This window comes from Sturnira hondurensis, unplaced genomic scaffold, assembly GCF_014824575.4.
Source record: "Sturnira hondurensis isolate 20B ecotype Veracruz unplaced genomic scaffold, ASM1482457v3 Scaffold0019234, whole genome shotgun sequence".
NCBI classification, from domain to species: domain Eukaryota; kingdom Metazoa; phylum Chordata; class Mammalia; order Chiroptera; family Phyllostomidae; genus Sturnira; species Sturnira hondurensis.
The window spans coordinates 3413091-3433072 of NW_028091865.1; the positions used below are offsets into that span (position 1 = coordinate 3413091).

The window sequence follows — 19982 nt, forward strand, 5'->3', positions numbered from 1 at the left end:
CCCCCCCACCCCGGGCGGGTTTCGGGGTGGGGGTGGGGGTGGGGGTTCTGTCAGGGCACTTGGGCAGCTCTTTCTTTGAGGCGGGGGAGGGGGCATAACACTCCAGGACTGGCCCCAGTTCCCTGGTCCCATGGAAACCTTGGGGGAGGGGGTGGCGCGGGTTCCGGTCCCCTTGGGGCAGTGGGGGAAAAGGCTGAGTTTGGGACGGGGTGGGGGTAGGCCCACGTTCCCTTCCTGCCCCCTGGAGGCCATGGGAAGGGGCAGGGTTCCCCCGCACCCATCCTAGGCGTGGGGGCAGGGGCGAGCTTAAGGTGAGGGACTAGGCAGGGTCGCAGGTTTCCTACGTTGGGAGAGGGGTTGGTTTGGGACCCAGATCCTCCCCACAGGCCTGCGGGGAGGGGCTGTGCTAGGGCGCGGATTCCCTTCCCAGTCGCTGGGGGGGGGAGGGGCAGGCCCGGGGGGTCCCTATCCTCCGTTGGGGAGTGGCTGGTTTGGGACATGGCCCCCTGGGGCGCAGGGGAGGGGCCGACTGGGGAGGGGGGGCCTTCTCGGGGGGGTTGGGGGAGGGGCGGCCAAGGCGGCCCCCTTGACAGTCCTCCCGGCCGGGGTCGGCGCTCTGGCGGTGGCCGCTCCCCCCGGAGGTCACTGCCGGTGCCCGTCCCTCCCGCCGTCCCGCCCTCTGTCGCCGCTGCCGTTGCTCCCGCCCCGGCCCCCCCTCTCCACAACACTCTCTGCGCTCGGGAGCGAGAAGCCGCCAGCGCCCCCGCCCCGCCGCCGCCGCCGCCGCCGCCGCCGCAGCGCCTCGGCCGCCATTCGGCACCGAAACTTTCCAGCGCCCGCGCCTCTCGGGACTCAGCGGCGGCGGGGCGGGGGCGGCCCGGGGGCGGCACGCTGCTGCTCCGGGGCGCCGGGCCCTCCTCGGCCGAGGCTCGGCCCCGGCTCGGCCGGAGGGAGGCTCGGGCGCAGCGGCGCCCCACAAGTTGCCCTGCCTGCGGCGAGGTGAGTGCGCGCGGGGCTGGGTGGGCGGGAGGGCGCTGGGCCGGGGGGCACAAACTTCTCGGGCGGTGGGGGGGCCCGGCCGGTGGCTGAGGGCGCCCAAACGGTCCTCCCGTCGCCGGAGCTCTGGAGGGGCAGGTCCCCAACTGTCGCCGGGGCTTGGGCGGGGGTGCGGCGCGCTCCCTGCAGGCTGAACAATACCCCAATGTGGCCGCTCCCCAAAGTGCCGGCACGAGGGGCGCAGGCGGAGGCTGGGGAGGGGGCGTTGCTTCTTTGTTTGGGGGCAGGGGAGGCGGCCGGTAAGTTTGGGGAGGCCCTGGGTCTGTCCCCCGGTCTCCTTTGTCTGCCGCCCCTGGGGCTGGTGGGTGAATCTGCTGCGCCGAGGGTGCCCCCGTGGGGGAGGGGAACCCCATTCATCCCGGGCGCCGGCCGGCCGGCCCGCCCCGGACCCAGTGGCTGCGCGGCGGTGCGCGGTGGAGTGCCCAGCGAGGCCCCGTGGCTGCTGTTTCCGGGGCGCAGAAACTGTCAAGGAAGTCGGGAGCCCCCGGGCCCGAGTGAAGGGACCGGGCGGGGCACGACCTCGGTGGATGGGGGGGCGCCCCTGTTCTGGTGCTGCCAGGCGGGGTGCAGACCTGTTGCTCCGGGGCTCGGGGGAGGGGTGACCCCCCCCCCAGATCCGCTTCCCAGGCCCTTCCTACCAAGGGGACTTCACGTGCTGGGGCCCAGTGCTCTGAACCGGCAGGGGGTGCGTCTTCGGGTGCCTGTGGCCCTGGGGTACGTGACACTTTGGGGTCGGTACAGGCCCACCCGCGCTGGGATGGGGCCTGGGCTTCACGTGCTTCTCCTGTGCACGGTCGGCCCCCGGCCTGGGCTGGCTCTCTACATGGCCTCGCCTGCGCTCACCCGAGTGCATTGGAAGTTCCACCAAGTTGAGTAAGTCGGAGGTGCCTCCCCCCTCCCAGTGGAGCAGAGCCCTACCCACCCCCCACCCCCCCAAAGAAAGAAAAACTCAGCCCCTGTCGCAGCTGCAACTGTCGCTGCTTTGCATGGTCACACGTGACTTGACCTGACTTCTGGGAGCCGCCTGAGTCCCTGGTGTAACCTGGAGGCGGAAGCACGGGACTCCGGACCCGGAGGGAAGGGGGCGCTGGGTTGCGAGGCTCCAAGCTTTGGCCTCGGGCTATGGTTGCCTGTGAGGATTTTATGAAAAGTTTACAGTTGAGGCATTCCTCGGAAAGATGCGATTAGGGAGGGGGGAAAAAACAAAGAATGCTGAGTATGGAGCCATGAAGACCTTAAGATGGTGTTTTTTTGCTTTAAGAGATGTTAGTGTATCAAATGAGCTGCAGATTTGAGTGGAAAACCACCTAGCTGGGTAAGCTAATCGGGGAAAAAACTTGCAGTTCATCCCATGACCCACTTATGAAAAATGGCTCCTCAAGGGGATTGCAGCTGGTAAGTGAGCGTGCACCACATGGGGCAGAAAGGGAGATGTTGGGTGTTTTATATCTGGCCGGGTGTATTTTGCCCCTCAGTGGGCTCGGTGGTGCTTTCTGCTGTCAGCCACTTCAAAACAGAAATGCCAGTGACCAGCACCTTAGGAAGATACCGGAAACCGAATGTGTCCGAACTTGGGGTCATTTCATCTGTTGCATGGGTAGCGTAGTGGCCTGCACTGGCGTCGCAGTGAGGGGGTCCTGCGTGTTTCCTAGTGATGGGTAGATAGTGGGTAACAAATACACCCAGAGACTCCATCAGGTCCGCAGGGCACGACGGGGAGCCAGGCAGGCCCTGTTTCGGGAAGGGGCCTCTCCCCCAGAGCAGGGCGTGTCTCCCTGGAAGGAGGCGGGTGGTGCCGTGTGGCGGTTGGCGCTGTGTGTCAACCCAGCTGTGACTAGCACCCCCACTTAAATTTCACACGTGAGTTGCCAGCTCTCCCAAATCCGATCCCTGCGGGAAGTGCGGGCGTTTTTGGGGGGGGGCGCGCGTGGAGGCGTCTTTGTGGGCCTGATGTCTTCATGGGGCTGTCACCCCTGCGGGGGCTGTCTCTGGAGTTTCAGGGAAACCAACGCCCCCCCACCCTCGGTGGCAAGTCGGGGCCCAGAGTCCGAGTCCCTTTTTGCCAGGTGACAGGGGACCAGCAAAGCAGCCTGCGCCCTCCCTCCTGTGGCCTGAGCCAGTGACAGAGACTGCCCATCCAGCCCCAGCTCCCTCCACCACATTGACCTTGAAGTCCCTCCCCTTCCCCGGGGGCCGTTTTTTTCTGTGACTGTGAAAATGTGAGGGGAGCCAGCAGAAGGTGAGGTGCTCACTGGGGCAGTGTGAGGACACAGGGAGAGTGTCCGCGAAAGTTTCGGAAAACGACAGAGGCGCCTGTAAATCTTAGCCGTTGCGCTTGTGTGCATAGAGGAATTGTTGGCGTGGCCCTTGAATGCCACGCCCCGAGGAATTGAGAGGGACTGACACCCCGTGGGAGACAAGGATTATTTCCTGTCTGCGGCAAGTCTGCCGGATGCGGAAAGATGCTAAGCGACCTGCTGGCACCTGCCAGGGGCCAGAGCATCTTCTCATTCCTGAAGCCAAGCTCTTCTTCGTCGAGGCCATACCTTGCCTTCCTGACTCTCTCGTGTGAATGTTTGCGTTCGGAGACCAAAGCTCTTGAACGTATACACACATAGAAGCTGGGATCTTCGATGAATCCTGTGGGTACATGTAGACACGTCTGAACAGAATGGGGAAATGCTTACCACAGCGGAGCGATTGTCTCCCTGTGTAGCTTCGTTGTCCTACCTGGGAGCCACGGAACACAGGTGTGTCTTTAGATTCAAGGTCGTTAAAATTCGGTGACACCAGCGGTTCCGTCCTTTCGATGGTTGTAGCCATGACTCCTGCCCGTTGGATGGTGCACGTGGCTAGTGGCCACCGATTTGGATAGCACAGACCTTACAGAAAGTGCTCTGGGCAGGCGCTACTCTGTGTCGTTACTGCAGCGATACCTTACTGAAGGCAACAGTGTAGCCCTGGGCCGGTGGCTCCGTTGGTTGGAGCACCGTCCGGGCACCAGAAGCTTGCAGGTTTGATCCCTGCTCAGCGCGTGTGTGGCAAGCAGGCAGGCAGTCCATGTTTCTCTCTCCCTTTGGCGTTCTCTCTCTCTCTCTCTCTCTCTAAAAGTTGGTAAACATGGTCTCAGGTGATGATTAAAAAAGAAAAGAGAACCTTTTTGTTGGGGGGGGCAGGGGCAGGCCATCAAAGATCGAAATACTCTACAGGTGGAAGCAAACAGCGACTGAATTTCAGCCAGCGACTTACCCCTGGAAAGTGATCTGAGTGAAGGGGCTCTTCCCCCGAAATGCACAGCCAGTGGTTGTGTGCGGAGAGGTGCTTTGCACTCATTTTGAATCAGAACCAGGCCTCTCGGCTAGAGTCCCTCACTGACCGCTTCTCGTCGGGCGAGGCGTCTCGTGTCTTGGTGCCTCGGTTTCCCCCATCTGGAAAATGGCGCAGTCAGTCCCCGAGTACCTGCGTGAGTGGACAAGGTGGCGAGCGTGCCTTGGGACCGTCAGACCCCAGGGCTCCCCGTCTTGCGGCCTGTGCCAGGGGGCCAAGAGGCTCAGTCCACTGTGTTTCGGTCCTTACTTGCTGGGCCCCCCGGGGACACATCCCGCCCTGGAAGTTGAGGTCCTCAGTTTTAAGGTTCAATCACTGGGCGTCAAAGTCTTTCGTACAAAAATGCCAACAAGGCATCCTTCCAACAAAGGGAGACTTCCCAAGAGGCACGGTTGTTTTCTTCTTCTTTTTTTTAAATGACCGAGCGCCCTCTGTCTCCTGTGTACTGGGTGCCCGAGTCAGGGTGCTAGCTTTAATTACCTTTGCACAGTTTTTGTTTTTACGGCAACAGGTGACGGATTGTCTTTGTACGTGAGGAAGGGGGAGAGACCCATGTTTCTGTCCGTCCGTGGGGTGACTTCCTGGGTGGCTGCTGTGGCATTTGTACTCACCTTTCTGCTCCCCAGGAACACGGGTGACCTTTGGCTGGAGGATCGAAACCCCTAGGCTGCAGGCCCAGAGGCGCGGTGTCTCGGTGCCGCATGGGTCCCCAGCGAGCATCAGGAATTCGCAGTCACAGCTGGTTCCCTGTGGGCTGGGGAACACCCAGCCGGAACCTGGGATTGCCCCTTTCCCAGGAACCTCCTGTGGTGCCCCCCCCCCCCCCCCCGGGCACTGCCAGGCCGAACCCTGAGTCTGGCGCCGGTCACAGCTGCCCTGCGTGCGAACGCGGCCCGGCCCGGCTCTGGTGTCTTCATACTCTGCTCTCACCCCTTCTTCCCCACCGAAGGGGGGGGGGAAGACACTCCATCCAAGCAGTTAACATTTCATCCCCAGAGACATGTTAAAAATAGTTTCAATCAGGAAGCAAGAGTACAGTTGTTTTGTAAACCCTTTTTTTTTTAAGTTAGAGAGATAAACTTTTTTTTCCATAACTATTTTGAGCGTGAAGGAGGTCACCGGCCTTGGCGTGGAGACTGGACGTGACTGTCCCCTCGGGTCCTGCCCTCTCCACAGGGCTGACCAAGGGCAGCACCCTGGCCACAGTGGCCGAAGGAGAGCCACCGAGACCAAAACAAAAGCTGGGTGTGGGAAGGGACGACCAAAGGCCACATGTTTCTAATGGACAGGGAGGGCTTACTGTGAGAAAGAGTTTGGAATCCCGAGGGGAGCAGGCAGCCGTGAAGAATGTGCGCCCTGGGCGGCTTCTAGACCAGGGGGCGGGGACAGTGAGTGAAGACCGGGGTGTTCAGGGAGGCGACCGCCTCCCGCCATAACCGTCTGTGCATCCTCATCGCTGCGATCAAATATTTATGCAGAGCCCGGCGCTGGCAGCCTTGAAAACACTGGCTCGCAACAAATGTAGCGTTCGGACGGGTGAGGCAGTTGGTGGGGGTCCCAGTTCCGTTACATCGTTACATAGGTTTGTTCCTGGCGGATGTGGGGCCCCAGGTGGAGACGCAACGCGCAGTGCAAGGCTCAAGAGGAAGGGGAAGGTGTTCGCTGGAATTGTGCTCTCAACATTGAACTGGAGAGTTTTGCCCTCGGGGATGGGGGATGGGGGATGGGGGATGGGGGATGGGGGGGTAGTTTTGGTTCCTAGTGTTAAAAAGAGCATGTGGCAATGTCCTGAGGCATTTTTGGTTGTTGCCAGTTGGGGGTGGGGAAGGGTGGTGCTCCTGGCCTTTAGGGTCTCCTCCAACCTCCTGCCAGGCCCGGGGACAGTCCCCGCCCCGGGGAACGACCAAAGACAGGCGACGCCCAAATGGACAAACCACACCTGGTTGCATAGTCAGCTCTGCAGGCCTCTTTTGGGTGAGGTTGGGTCCCAGGGTGGGAAAACAATACGTGCATACACACACACACACACACACACACACACATATCTCAAAGTGTGTAGTTCTGGAGGCACCCAGGTGTTTTGGGGGGTCCAGGCAGAGTTTGGGGTGCAGTGAATGGGCTTGGATGACCAGTTAGAAACCAGGCCAGGAGGGGCCGGAGGAAGAGGGAGGGGCTTGTGGTTGCCTGAAACTTTGTCTCCACACAAGTAGTTTAGAGCCCAGGCGCCGGGACCCCTTGGAAGCATGCTTCTGGACACCCTCCGTTTGGTTTTGCCGATGTCCTTGCGGGCTTCCCACGTCTTACTGTGGGTCAGCTCCCTGGTGCTGTCGGGATTTATCAGGGGACAAAACCCCCCAACGATCGAAACGTGTCTCGCCTTTTCATGGGCCCCTCTCCATCCCCAGCCTCCTGGAGATTAACCTGGATTTGGGGTTGTCCCACCAGCGTGCCGGGCGGGGGGGCGGGGTGCAGGCAGCTGAGGGGAGTTTCTGCTGTTTACAGGGCTCTCCACGCCTTCCTATGACAGGGTGAGTCGGCCGCTGGGTGCGATGTGCATGGACGAAGGTCAGCAGGGCTGGTCCTGCTGGGAGCTGGGGTCCCCCCTAAGTCCGCTGGTGCCCCCAGGTCCTGGTGGCCCCCAGAGGAGTGTCAGGCATAGCCCTGGCTGGCACCTTCTGGCTCCTGGGGGGCATGGGCCGGTGACCATCTGGGCAGCAGCTGCCCAAGCACTGGCTGCGACCTTCTCTAGACTTAGTTTCCTCACTGAGAGTGAGACACACCGTAAAACTGGGTTCAAGGAGACAGGGTTGGAATTGTGCTCGGAGCCCAGTGTGCTTGCGGCTTCCCTGTCCCCTGCAGGTGGGAATGGGGCGTGGAAATGTGTCTTCATCCGTCGTCAGGGTGGACGGCCTATAGCCATTGCTTTGTGCTTCGTATCTTCCACCCCTCCCCCCGTTAAGTTACATTTCAGGGCGGGCATGCACGTATATGCAAATACACACACACACACACACACGTTCTCACTCTATTTTCTAAATTACTGTGTGAGCAGTCACGAATTCCGACACCTGCGACGACACCCCATCAGCTCTGCCATCCCGTCCTGGAGGTCGCTCGGGAGAGACTCCCAGCAGCGAGTCCCTTCCTACGTGGGCATCACCCTTTGGCACACCGGCACCAGGGGGGCTTTCCCCAGAACCCATGTGCGCCGTGTCTGTGACGAAAAGCAAGAGCAAGCGAAACGTCTCGCTGCTTCATGTTTGCAAGAAGCCGGAGTGGACGAGCAGCGGGCACAGCCTGGTGGGGGCTGCCGAGGGTTCTTTGGTGTCCTTTGCCCGGCCGTTTTTGCTGCCAGTTACGTTCACATGGGCTGTGTTTTGCTGCCCTTTCAGGGGCTGTCTCCCGAACCTTTCAAGACATTTCATGTATAAAATGGGTCAGTAGGTAGTAGGTTAGACTCACGTCTGGGTGATGCTTTGACTCTCAAACAGGCTGAGAAATCAAGTGGTGTTTGCCGGGGCCACGAAGCTGATTCCAAAGCCTGGGCTGCTCGGTGGTGGGCCTGCATTCCGCCTTGGGCAGCAGGGTCTTCTTTCTGTCATCTCCTAAGGAGCGGCGTGTTTTCTGGAAGAACCCGTGACCCGGCGGTTTGGCTGGAGATGGGAGATGCTGCCTGCTCGTGCGACCTCTGTCACCTGTGCGTGTCCCCAGGCGTGCCTCGGAAGGGTCGGCGAGCTGGGCTCGAGGCCGCCCCCACGTCTCGAGTGTGAGGGTCTCAGTTAGAAAAGGGGTAGGTACTGCTTGAATGTTGGTGAAAACTCGTGGCGGTTTCCCATGAATTAAGGTGTGGGTAAACGGACAGGTCTTCGTGTTCCCCACGTTGGCTAGCGTGTTACCTGTGATTAAGATACACAATGCAATATTTAACTTACCCTGGGTAAGCGAATTGCCTAGTTTAGTGTTAGAAAAACAGCAAACAGTGGAGAAGCCCCGTGGGCTGTTGGGGGCTGGGGAATCCCTCTGGGGCATGTTACAGCCTCCAAGGTCTCCCGAGACCTTGTCAAATGATCAGGAACAGTGCCCAAGGCCAAGTTGACAGTGCTGCTGCTGCTTTGTTGAAAATTTAGAGGGAGGAGAGAGGAGATGGGTAGCTGGAGAAACATCAATTTGTTGTTCCAAGTATTGGCCCATGCGTTGGTGGAGTCTTGCATGGGCTCCGACGGGGGGGATTGAACTTGCAGCCTTGGTGTACTGGTGACAAAGCTCTAACCCACGGAGCTGCCTGCCCCGGCCCACAGTGCTTATTCTCGAAGACAGCCTGTGCCTTGGAGCTCTGTGTTGTGTCCCGTGAGGTGGATGTGGCTGCAAGGCTTTAAAGAACACACCGGCGTTCTTGCATGCTGGCTCCCCCTAGCCTGCAGCATTGCCTTCCTGGACCACCTGCCACCTGCCCCCCCAGCCTGGTCAGCACCCCGCTCTCCCCAGGGCACGGAGAGGTCCTCGGGTGTACTGAGGGCTGGTCCCAGCACCACCCATGCTGGGGCGTGGGGGGGCTGACACTGTCCCCTTCTACTATGATCGACGGATGTGCCCCGTGAGGCCCTCGAGTCTACGCCAGCAGGTGGTATCTCAACATTCCCTGCTTGTTCGAACCTGCCGGTAGATGGAAATTTGGGCCAAAAGACGCTTGTTTGTGCGGGAGGCCGTTTCATTTCTGAAATCGCTAGCAGCCGACGCTGTGCTGTGGTCAGCCCGGGCACGTCGTCAGGAGAGCGAGAGGAAAATTCAGCACAGCTGAGCCGGCCATGACGCTCCCAGAGAGCCATGGTGCGGGAGGTTCTTGGGTCCGCTGGGACCCTCCGGTTGTCATCTGTGAAGGGCAGGGATGACAGACTGGAGGAGGGCGGTCTGTGGCTGACGTCCCGTGGTGCAGAAGCCTGTCGGCGGCCTGCAGGTGTGGTGGAGAACAGCTGCCCTGTGACAGGCAGTTGCAGAGTTCTGTGTTGTATACGATAGACGCAGCTACCTAGAGAATCGGGGTCCCTACCGTTTGGTCCCTTTGGGGGGCAGATTAAATGCGGGTCCCTGCCTGAGGTTCCTCCTGCAGAATCTTATTGGGCGTTGTAATCCCAGGCAACTACAGGGCCAGCTTGGTGGGCCAGGACTCAGGGTCCGCAGTCACCAGCTTGAAGACCGCGGTGGCCAGTCACTGGCCGTCGCGGGTGGGTCGGTGGGGCGCGGTTCGGCGTCACGGCCACGCTGGTCGTGGAGAACGACCGTGTTAGGCTCGTGTTTCTAAGACACAAGGCAGAGTCCGTGCCTGTGCCAGCCATTTCCAGGCACGGGTGAGGGCGGAAGGAGCTCAAGGCGCTCTCACGGCCAAGGGGCGGCGTGAGAATGCGTGATGTCACAGGTCCACTACATGACAGAAGTGACTGGAGACCCCGTGAGCACACAGGGAGAGGCCCGCGGACGGTAGAGGGGTCGTGTACATTTCTCGGACCCCCCCGCCCCCCGCACAGGGGTCTCCGCACCTTGTTTTGGGTTATATCTTGCCGTCTATAACGCGCACTGTTTTCGGTCAAATGTGGGAGGGAAAAATAAGGATGAGCAGGAACGTGGGTATAAGAATCGAATTAAAAAATGAAAACGAAAGATTTTTTTGGTGTTCCTGAAAGTTTGGGCCCCAAACCCGGGTGCACGTTATACATGGTGGCGCATTGCACACGGGGAGAAGATGGGAAAGCTTGTCTCAGCCTTCAGTTCCCCAAAGAGGCCTCAGACCTAAGCAGCTCTGAGGCTGTGGCAGGTACTTGGCGGCATTCACAGGAGCACAGGGGGAAACTGTTCCGATGTCCACTTGGTTTTTATCTCCTNTTTTTTGGTGTTCCTGAAAGTTTGGGCCCCAAACCCGGGTGCACGTTATACATGGTGGCGCATTGTACATGGGGAGAAGATGGGAAAGCTTGTCTCAGCCTTCAGTTCCCCAAAGAGGCCTCAGACCTAAGCAGCTCTGAGGCTGTGGCAGGTACTTGGCGGCATTCACAGGAGCACAGGGGGAAACTGTTCCGATGTCCACTTGGTTTTTATCTCCTAGTTACAAAAATACCCAGTTTCAGGATCTGTGGGTCTTTTAGAGAACATGGGTCATGTTCAAGTCCTGGAGTGTCAGTGGGACACAGACCGGTTCCCTGTCCCGTGCTTCCGCTGCCACACTGTGTCCCCGCGTGTCCCTGCCTGTGCCGAGCGACTCAGCTCTGTCAGGGTCGGATGAGAGGGCGCCGTTCCTGCCGGGATGTCGTGGGGAGGCGAGAGTGTACGGCGACAACGTACGCTGCCCGTGTCAGATCCCATAGACCTGGCCTGTTTTTAAACCCGAGAAACTACACCTTTGAGCCGGAGGACACTGGCTCGCCGCTGCAGGTGCGTGAGGAAGCTTTGCAACCGAGTGCTGTCGTGCTTTTCAAGCATCTCGTGTCTGTGGGGTTTTCATCATCGCCCCATTCTGTGCATACATCAGCTGCTTCCGTGGATGCGCGCCCTCGGGGCTCTCAGAACCGGGCTTTTTGCGGCAGAAGCAACAGCAACTTGAAAAGACAGCGCGGCGAGAGAGTGTGGGAACCGTGTTGTCACGGAAGTCTTCGGGGGGCCTCCAGTCTGGCTGTTCCTCGGATGCCTTTTTTTGCAGACACAGATTTCACTCACCGTGGTTGTTACTGATTTTTTTTTTCCTCCTGCGTTCACCCTTGGAGGCTTTGAAGAGGGAAACCTGTCCCTCGAGTTGATACTCTCTTCCTGGTGTGACAGTACCTGTGACTGCATCGTCTTTGTGACTAGGACTAGGCTGCACAGGAGACGGAGAGAGCGAGGGCTCCCCTCCCCTCCCCCTGGGAGGGCTCTGGGCCAAGCCCTTTGCCCAAGGGAGGGAGACGGTCTTCCTTGCTTGTTTGTTTCACTTGAGGTGGTTGATACATCAGCTTTGGGTTTCGTGTATCGTTCTGGGTGCTCCGCCCCTGTTTTTGCCTTTGTGACTATTGGATTTGCAGGGTAACTTTGTATGCAAAAGACAGGTTAGCAGTTGTACACTTCTAAGGAGCACGAGGCGACACACCGAGTGTATAGTAGCTGAGCCCCCCTGCGGCCGGGGCAGGGGAGTCGGCCGGGGCAGGGGAGTCAGATTTGTTGATCGTCCTGTCCTGCACCTTTGTCCACTCTCCGGAGACCGAGGACCACACTGAGCTGCGCCGAGTGTCTGTGGGAAGGTAGTGACCTGCCCCAGCCCTGCTCGGGAGAGGAAAGGGAAGTTCCCTGCAGTATTTGGCCTCCGTGCCGGAGCCTGGCCCGGGTCTCGGCTTCACATTCCCGGCGGGTCAGCCAGACACCCGTGCGCCGCTGCCCGCCTGAGCCGGAAAGCCCGCACGTCACAGCCCTAATCATTCCCGTTGACGGGTGTGCCGGCGGATGGGCCCCGGGCGAGGTTGCCGAGCTGTGTGTCACAGAACAGCCCCAAACGGAGACTGTTCTTGGGAGCCCTCACAAAAGCCGGTGCGGTTTCCCACATGCCTGTCAGGTACGCACAAAGTGCAGCGAGGTGTGTGGACTTTCTGGGAGCTCGGCCTGGGTGCATGCATCGGGGGAGGGGAGGGACCCGCAGGACCCCACAGTGACCGCCGGGCCGGTGGGGTCATCCGTCTGTGGCCGCCCTCAGCTTCGAGAGAGGCTAGAATCACAAACACGTTTATAGCACCGTCAAAGCGCCGTTTCTATAATTTACAGCAGGGTAGGCCGTTCCTTCTCGTTAGGAAGATCGGGTTATTAAAATAAGCTATCTTCATTTTTTTTTTCCTCCCCACGCAAATAAAAAAAACCAATTGTCGTTCAAATAATGGTGTGCGAAGCTTTGGAAGTGTGAAGCCGGCAAAATGATATAACCGTGGTTAATTACAGTAGTCGGCTCAAACTAAATATAGAATAAGATTAGCTCATGGAAATATTTCCTTTTTATCTCAGTCAGCACAGCTCATATTTCTAGCTACACTTTGTCATTTTTTTTCCACCGTCCTGGGCGCGTTTTTCAGGAAAGTGAGTCGAAGCGGGACTCGGTGTTTTTATTATTGCCCAATGCACGTCTCGCTATCAAATGGTGTGCAGAATGAGCTGTCTCTGGTGGATTTTAATTCTCTCCGGATACGTGTTATCTGTGAGGCCCACACAGTGTCACCCGCCTGCCCTCGCAGATGGGGGAGCTAGGGTCCCCCTTTTCTGCATGGCGCTTGCTTTAAGGGAAGTTTGGGCACGGTTCATAACATCGCTCCCCGCCTGAAAGTGAATGTTCAGCCTTCTCCAGTTTCCTGCCGTGTTTGCTTTTCCACGGACCGCGCTATATTTGGACAACAAATGGATTTTTCTGTATGGCTTTCTCACGGCCCAGATGTTCGCCGGCGTGGAATTGCTCTCTGTGTGGAAACCAGCGGCTGGCGCTCGGGGCTCTCGGCTGCTCGGAGGATTGTGGTGGGGACACCGTAGACTCATCTGTGGCTCCTCGGACTGGGGTGGACGCCTTACAGACTTATGCCAGGCATCTCTAAGCTGTGTGCTACTCGGTTTCATGTGCACCTGTCACGGATGTTTGCTTTGCTTTCAGAGTGCTGTCGGCGCTGCTTCTGTATCATTGCACAGACTGGGAGTCCAGCCTAAGAGCAAGTGGCTTTTCTAAATCTTTATTGAGGTGTAAGGTACATACCACAAAAAATCACCTATTTGATTTATTTTTAAGAGACTTTCTTTTTAAGATTTTATTTATTTTTAGAGAGGGGAAGGCAGGGAGAAGAGAGGGAGGGAAACAGCAATGGGTGGTTGTCTCTTGTGTGCCCCCAACGGGGGACCTGGCCCGCAACCCAGGCGCGTGCTCCGACTGGGAATCGAACCGGCAACCCTTTGGTTTGCAGGCCAGTCAGTACTCAGTCCACTGAGCCACACCAGCCAGGGCTGTAGTGTGCTGTTTGACCTGTTGTCCTTTACTTGTTCTCTCGACCCTGCTACCGGTCTCCCAAACATACCGATCAGGACGCCCACTCTTTCCACTCACAAGAAACTTGCTCGTGCCTCTCTGTGGTCTCCATGCCTCCCTGCCCCCTCCCTGCGGGCACGCCCTGGTCACTTGCTGTGGCGAGACAGGGGGACCACTATTTTCTAGCATTCTGCCAGGGAGACCGCACGCGCTATCACGCGTTGTCGGCCTGGCTACTGCCATCACCCCTGACGATCTGCAGCTGTACCCAAGGGGTGCTCTGTGCCTCTCCTTCCTCCCGCTGTCTCGCTGGGTGGCACTGCAGCGGCTGCACGTGCTCCGTGGTCCGTCGGTCCGGTGGTTGGGCCACGGGGGGTGGCCTCCGTGGTGGGGCTCTTCCGCGTCCCGCCGTGACGGATGGTTCTGGGGCCCCATCCTCCTCGTGTGCAGAACCCTCGAAGAGCTTGTGGGATGGCGCCCAGGCGGCGGGGTCCTGTCCCCGGCCTCTGTGCTCCCAGAAGCCGGCGTGGGCCCCGGATGCTGCGTTTCTCACGGTTCCAGGGGCCGCCGGTCTAGCGTGTCCCCTAGACTGCAGCAGCTACAACTCACCCGTACACGTTTAGTGCCGTGGGCAGTGCGTTTGTTCTGATTATTGTCATCGTTATTGTGAGTTTGAATTGGGGGGGGAAGCCACGCCACTTTGACTTTAGGCAGGAACTCCAGTGCCAGCTGTTCTTTTGCCAGAGTGTCGTCCTGCGCTTGGCCATGAACCCCGGTCTTCTCACGGTTGCCTGCGAGTGCGTCCCATCGGACGGCCTGGGTCACGGCCTCTCACCCCGTGCCCCCGACCGCAGGTCACGTGCTGCAGGCTCCTGGCGCGGCCGGCGGGCCCTGCCCGGCTGGGCAGCACCCCAGGCTTGCCCCGCAGTCTCGCCTCCTTGGACGCGGAGACGTTTACGGAACTGCCTGGTGTTTTTACAGAGTTGGGGGACTGTGGGCAAGCATGCTCTCATTCTAGAATGTTGTGTCGCCTCCAAAGAGACCCTGTACTCCGGAAGCCATCCCTGCCCAGCCCCTTCAGCCCCCTGCGCCCACAGTGCCGCATCGTGTCTCTCTCTCTCTCTCTCTCTGGCTTCGTCGTCCCTGGAAGTTTCGTGTGCATGGACCCAGGCAGCGCGAGGTCTTTGCGTCTGGTGTCTTCCATGGGGCGTTGGTGAGGCTCTTGGCGGTGGCAGCACATGGGGCCATTTCTGGCTGCCCTCCTGTGGAAGCTGGGGGTCGGGGGAGGGCTTGGGGTCAGGTGCGTGGCGTCGAGGCAGAAGAATGTCGTGGGCTGAGGAAACTGGACCCGGCTGCCCCTCTCCGGTGACACGGAAGATGGAAAATGCTGCGCCCATGCAGTGCTGCTGTGACCGCGAGGTTCAGTTCTGCTCCCGGGCAGGACTCCGTGGGGGCCGCGCTCCGGGCTTGAATTTCCAGCCTCCCCCCTAGAGGGGAGCGGAGGAGACAGCTGGGGCCCGTGGCAGCTGCACCTTCGGTCTCCTGCCGCATTTCTGGGTGTGGTTTTCGCCCAGTCTTTCTCGGGACGAGGCATGGGAAAGTCAGATTCCCCTAAGGGGTTGTGTGAAGCGCCTTCCCGCCTTGAGGTGGTGGGGTTCCCCCCAAGTACCGCAGCCCCGGCCTCCGCCATCACCGAATCCTAGAGGTGTTGGCTTCCTTGGATCTGTAAGCCCGTGTTCACATGCCTTGTCACCCGGGGGTCCCCGCTTTCTGGCCCATCTGAGCTGATCACCAAGGGCTTGCCGGGAAGGCTGACATCACGGGCGTTTTCTCGGTTGGTCTTGTAAGTGACCGTTCCTCTCCTGTCCCTGGTGCCACAGGTGACCCGTGAGATCCCATTTCACCGTCCCGGGGGGTTGCGTATTGACTGTCTACCAGGGGAGATGTATTTCCTTTGCGTCTGTGTCTTCGCTCCTTCCTCTGAAGCCCGTGGGCCTTGGGTGTTTGGTGAGTGGTCGCTGTTTACTCCGTGGACAGTTTGGTGCCCTGGGACCCTTGGATTCGTGGGCTTGCCTTTCCCTGGAGTGCAGCCAGTCACAGAGTCTGCCACACCCCAAGTGCCTCCTGGTGCCGTTTCCCATCTTGGAGAGGATGGGATTGTTGTGGCTGCTTGTGGAGAATGCCATCGTATGGGCGGTTTCTCTCTTCTCTCTCAGGCACCGTCAGTTTGGGGGGTGTCTTGGGGACCCTGGGCTTAGTGTGTCTGAAACCGAGGCAGACGTGGGGAACGTGGCATCCCCGGGGCACGGGCAGGCAGCAGGTGGGTGCGCCCCATGCAGGACTTGGAACATGCCCCGTGTTCCTTCATGGGGCCTGAATCAGTGAATGGGGGCTCGTGGCATCATGAAAGAGTGGATGGAGGTGGGTGGGCACAGGCACACAAGAGTTGTAGTCGTACCCACACGTTCATCAGCCTTTTGGCCCAGACATATTGTAGGAGTGTATTAGTCAGCTTTCTGCTACTCTGCTGCTGGGTAACAAACAGCCCCCCAATTCAGAGGCTCATAGAAACAGGCACGTATTTCTTGTTTTTACTGGTGCGCTCTGGCTGCCCAGGGCTCAGCTGGGTGGGATCAGGAAGGCTAAGTCGGGGTCCGGACTGGGTTTAAGGCCAAACCACGTTCACGCGGAGGCCAACAGGTTCCTGGAGCGGGCCTTCTCCCATCTGGTGTGAGGAGAAGCCGCGTTAAACCGTGCAGGCACATGGAAAACCTGCTTGTCACACTCAGTACTAGCGTGCCGTGGACCGAAGCAAGGAACAGATCCAACATCCACCGGGTGGCGAGGGTTGGGGAGGGAGGGACAATGACCCAGAGCATGGGACTGGATCCACCTGGTAGGGGACCTTTGGCAACGCCTGGAGACATCTTTGGCTGTCCCAACCAACTGGCGGTGAGGGAGGGAGCCCCTGGCATGCAGTGGGCTAAGACTGGGGGTGCTGCCCCATCTCTTCGAGTGCATGAGGCAGCCCCCCACAGGGAACCGTCCGGCCGGGCACACAGGCGACGTCCAGAGGATTCTCACGCACTTGGAAGTTGCGGGGCCATGTCTCGCAAGACTGCCCCAGCTGGGAAGGGGGCCCGGTGCTCCTTCCCACGCGTGGGCACACAGGTGGCCGAGGAGAAGGGCACCCACCGCACGGCATCTCATGGGTGCCTTTGCAGACGGGGGTGGAAACGCAGCAGTCTTGGCTCACTCTTCTGTGCTTTGTGTCATTTGCTTTGCACTGTGTTCACTCTCTAAGTTTTTATTAATGCTTTACTATTGCTCGGCCTAATAAATGGCCCATTTATTTGGTGTTGAAAAATGTGTTTTTTATTAGATTTCCATTACGAGCTTAGTGTTGGGTTGTTTTTTTTTTTTTTTTCCTGCTCCAGGGGGCCTTTTGCCAGCTTTTTCTTTTAAGCTCATGTTTTCTTTCTCCTCAAGAGCAAGATCGGCGTTCTTGACAGCAAAGATCACACCTCACGGTGTGTGCCGCGAGAGGGTGCATGTGGCGGTTGTCCGTCGGCTGTGAATGGTGTCCTTTGCCATCCATGCTGATGGGTCATTTCATTTATCAGCGTGCCACGGACCAGCCTTTTATACCTTGCTGTAAATCATGCTTCCAGTCTTCCGGGCCGGGGTTTGGCAGCGTGGTGCTTGGTGCCCGTGTGGCAAAAAGAAAGCTTTGAGCCGTGCCGCGGAGAGGCCCCCAGGAGCCTCAGTCCTCCTCCTGGGCGTGCTGTGTTTGATTTGGGGGATTGCCACGTTGGAGGGATGAGGACAGTTGGGGAAGGGGGACTGCCCGCTGGCTGCACGACCGGACAGCAGTGCCGCGAGGCGAGGCTCTGCCCCTCCCCTCCACGGACCACAGATAGCTTTTCCTTTGAAAACGTAGGAGGGGAGCTTTTGTCTCACACAGCGACTTTTAGCCGGTTTGCCGAAAGAATTTTTAAAACGTGCCCGACCTGACTATTCAGTCGAGGGGCACCGACCTCTGCCAAACGGAAAAATGACAACAGGCAGCACAACCATAACTCCCGGATGTGAGTGAATCACAATTACACCTTTTTCTTTTTGGTCAGATCGGACAAAATAAATTTTTCGGTCTGCCCTAGGAATTCCGTGGTGACTTTTCCTCCTGCTTGGTCCCTAGAGTTTGTTAGGCCTCGCTTGCCAGGGATGGAAATAATTTTGTTATAAAAAAACTTTCTTTTTCCAGTTTAGTAATGACTAATCGAAACGGTTCTCTAGGGGACAGTAGTTGTGAGCACATGGCTCTTGTTCTTCCGGAATCCAGTCCACCTGTGGGAATACTGGCTGGTGGGAGGCAGGGAAGGGGGCGTGCTCAGAGAACTTGCTGCCCTTTAGTGGTTCCTTCCTTTAAAAAAAGGCATTTAATTGAGAGCCCTAGTTGGTGTCTTTCAGTGGATGGAGCACAACAGGCCTATGAACCAAAAGGTCGCTGGTTTGATTCCCAGTCAGGGCCCAGCCCTGGGTTGCAGGCCCGGTCCCCAGTAGGGGGCGCCCAAGAGGCAACTGATCAATGTATCTCTCACTCACTGATGTTTCTCTTCGTCTCTTCCTCCCTGCCTTCTCTGTCTAAAACGAAATCAATAAAACCTTCTTTTAAAAAAAGCGTTTGAGATGTAATTGACCCGTAACGGATCAGTTTCAGCTGCAGAACCGAGTGATTGGATACATGGATTCATTAGGAAATGGTCCGCCAGCCCACACGGGGGCCAGTCGCGGTTTTCTGAGGACTTTCAAGGTGTCCTCTGGGCGGCACTCAGACGCGCAGCAGCGTGGGGAACTCTAGTCTCCGGGCTCCACGTCGGATGTCGGACTTGCTCCTCCCGTAACGGGAAGTTTGTTCCTTTTGAACCCCTCGCCCGTTCTGCCGCCCCCACGCCGCCTCTGCACCCACCCGTCTCTCCGCTGCGTCTACAAAGTTCTTTCCCCACGTCCTGCCTCTCCTGACCCCGCACTGGCCTGTCTGACAAGCAGACGGCCTAGAAATGCCCGTGGGTGAGAGAGGAGGTGAACACAGAAGCGTGCGAACTAGCTGCGTGCGAACTTGCTACGTGCGAACTTGCTACGTGCGGGGGCGGGCGTGGCGTCAGGGAGCACCGCGGGGAGGCCCTGCGTTTGGAGGGATCTTAACCGCGGCTGCGCTGCGCGCAGGTGGGGCGATTGCAGGGGTGGCTTATGCTGCCGACAGGGTCCTTTCCAGCCCTGTTTTCGTCTCGCAAATGAAATTGACGTCAGGATGTAGAAACCGGGCGGATAGAAAAATGAGTGCCAGTTGGAGGGGAAGGAACCCACGCGTTGCGGGCCTGTCCCTCTTGAAGGCGTGTGTAGAATGTGCCTTGTGCCCAATGACTACAGCTGGAAGCCATTTGGGAAGAAGTCAAACTTCTCATCTTGTTCTGCTGGCCTGTGCCAAGGCGTTCTAGGTATCGATTGCCCCGGCCAGGGTGGCACAGTGGATTGGACGGCGTCCCACCAAGCGAAAGGCCGCCCGTTCGATTCCCGGTCAGGGCACAGGGTTGCAGGTTCCGTCCCCCGTTGGGGCACGTTCAAGAGGCAACCGATCGATGCGTCTCTCTCGCGTTGATGTTTCTCTCCCTCCCTTCCCCTCTCTCTAAAAATAAGTCAGTACAATCTTTTTACAAGAATTGTGAGCAGTGAGCAGATGTCCTGAGGCCCGATGGCTCTCCCACCCCAGAGGGGGGTCCCGTTGCCATATGTCAGACGGAGAGGGGAGGTTGCTGAGGTTGGGGATAGGGTGCCTGTGTGTGAAGGGAAGGAGGGAGGGACCGACAAGCCCCTTGTCAGTGCAGGGCCGGTGGCAGACGATGTGCTTTTGAGGACAAACCAGGAGCCGTTGGGCCATCGGCCGGGGTTGGCGACCCGTGACTCCCACGGTGTGATCGAGACAGGTTTGAGTGTCCCTTGCCTGCCTCCTGCCACGGGGCCGTGTCTCGGCTCAGCTGGACCGCCCCGTCCCTGGGAACTCTTTCTGCTCAGCCAAGACGGGAGTGTTCTTCTGGCTTCACTGGGTTTTCGGAAAGTGGGAACCGGCGTGATGGGATAAGCCATCTCCCAGCCCCTTCCACGGTGGAGCATGTTGTCCGTGGTCAGGTTTCCCGGGACTTGCCTGTCGGCTCTAACGTCTTTGCAGGGTGCCTGCCCCCGCCTCCCACCTGTGCACCAGGTACAGCAGAAAACGGGGGCTTCTGGAGACACGTCGATTCTCCAGGTTCGGAGGGTGGGGGTCATTTGAGCCCATAGAAGAAGTCAGTAAATCTGTGATTTACTGGATGAAATCCAGCTAGGCCCGTGTCATTGTAGGTTATCTTCTTTTTGGGTTGAGAGTACAGACTGGGGTTTTCCTGGAAAGAAGCCATGAACGAGAGCAGAATTACTGGGTGTTAGTCCTCAGGCTGTCACTCACCACTCACGTGACGGTGGCCCCGAGAGAATAAAAGGATGGTCCCACTTCTCCCGGCCACCGAGGGCTGGGGCCACGTGCTCCCGGGTCGTT

At 58.6% G+C, this 19982-nt stretch overlaps 1 protein-coding gene across 4 annotated transcripts in view; it reads left to right on the plus strand.

Annotated features, from left to right (window-relative positions):
* Positions 1–732: 732 nt before the first annotated feature.
* The window catches only part of TBL1X (transducin beta like 1 X-linked), a 118057-nt gene continuing 98807 nt past the window's right edge, over positions 733–19982 (plus strand). For 3 of the 4 annotated variants that reach the window (XM_037027737.1, XM_037027738.1, XM_037027739.1), the window contains exon 1: positions 734–999. The gene's annotated coding sequence lies outside the window, so the exon portion shown is untranslated. Of the gene's footprint in view, positions 1000–19982 lie in introns of all 4 variants that reach the window. The other variant, XM_037027740.1, reaches the window with a different exon arrangement.